Below are 1,907 nucleotides of genomic sequence, written 5' to 3' on the forward strand. Positions count from 1 at the left end.
CTTACGCTCATCTATGAGCTCCCAATGTTATGGACATTTCTGGCCAATACTCCCTTGATGATAAAATGGTCCCACCATCAAACACATGCTTCATCCTCAACTGACAATTGAGAACCTGATACCAATCACACCCTTCCTCTATCACTATGACATTTTGGTATCTTTTTCTGCCTACTGGTCTCAGTGCATACTATCTCCATCATCAGAGATTTTCAAATAATGTTGAGCATCAAAAGGGAAAGAGAAAGGGAGTTTCCAGGCCTGTAAAACCTTGTCTCCTTATGCAAATACGCTCCACTCTGCCTGGTAATGTTTACATTTCCTGTAACAAGAGTTATGGAATGGATGGCTTCATCACGCCCAAAACTTTCTCCCAGTTCCACACATCAGGCACCTTGGCCATTCTCCTGTCCCTTCATAACAGTGAGTAGAATCTTTTATTGACCATTTCTCAGGACCTTCACCATTTTTCTATCTTCAGACCGGTCCCCAACTGTGAGAGGTTTTTTAATATCTGGGATTTAAATACTCCTCCTTTCTCCACCCCAAATGCCTGTACAATGCTTGACTTATGGGGTCTCACCTCTGAAGACCCAGTTCAGGTATCACATGCTAATGAAGGTAGGATGCTACCTCCCATCTACCACCAACTACAGTAAAGACAGCCATTCACTCTTTCAGGTCCTCAACCCCCACCCATCCTAATAAACATTCATACCTGGCTGTCTTCTCCTTATAGACTACCTCCCCTACTAGGCTGGGATCTCCTAGAAAGTAGGACTTTTGTTGATTTTTGTTTATTTTCTTCATAGACCCAACAACTAATGAATCTCCTGGTCTATCCTTTCAGATCCTTAATGTACGTTTGTTCAATTGTCAAATGAATATACAGCATATATGTCCACATAAATCCACACACCTAGTTAAAAACTCAAAGTTTAAAGTATGATTTGAGCTATAGTAAGAAGGATAAGTAAGAAAGACTTTTACAAGGAAAAAAAGAGAAGCACAGACAAATAAATATCGGGGTATGAATCTATCTCTGCCTGCTGTTAAGACTGATAAGCTGGGGGCTTTACAGTTTCAGATGGACACTTTAAAGTCTCTACTTTTGGCCTGTCCAGACCACAAGACAAATACGATGGCACATTATTCCTGTGAGTTCACCCTTGCACCACCCCAAGAGTGAGCGCCTCCTTAAATTTTCCACCCTGGCAGCTGCACTGGCCTGAGGCTGCCCTTGAGAGAATGTCTCAATCTTGAATTGATCGTTGTTAACTACTTAAATATTTTAAAACCTAATGTGTTCGATGAGGTCCCTTCTCTGTCTGGTCTGACCATGCCAATTACAGGCGTGCTCTGTGCGTAATGTGTTTCATTTTGACATACCAGGCAGCAAATGTGGATATGCTTGGAATCATTCTTGACTCTTCCCCCTCCTCTCATGTAACTAGCCAAGTGGTGGTGAGACATCCTCCATCCTGCTTTTCTGGGAAAAGGTGAAGTTAGAGGGAGCAGAACAGGAGAAGGAGAGCACAGCAGATGCTGTGGGGTGACAGGAACTGGCTGATTGATCTGTGAACACATGTGAAAGACCCTCGGGTACTCTGATATAACTGGTTGAGACTTGGAAACAACGAGCAGGTGGGAATAGAGCCAGGGCAATTTAAATACTTACAACGCATCTATATCCACATGATGGTGGGGCCTGGGGCACCTGGTTGCTTACATTTTCAGCATCATTGCTCACTCCTCCAACACAAACACCCCCCGCCATGCCGACAGGTTTTTAATCTTCAGAACATCCTATTCATTTCCACCTGTACTCTTCCCCACCACCCCACCCTCCGAGATGGAGTCTTGCTCTGTCACCCAGGCTGGAGTGAAGTTGTGCGGTCTCGGCTCAC

Source organism: Rhinopithecus bieti, unplaced genomic scaffold (assembly GCF_001698545.2).
Source record: "Rhinopithecus bieti isolate Rb0 unplaced genomic scaffold, ASM169854v2 scaffold_30785, whole genome shotgun sequence".
Classification (NCBI taxonomy): Eukaryota; Metazoa; Chordata; class Mammalia; order Primates; family Cercopithecidae; genus Rhinopithecus; species Rhinopithecus bieti.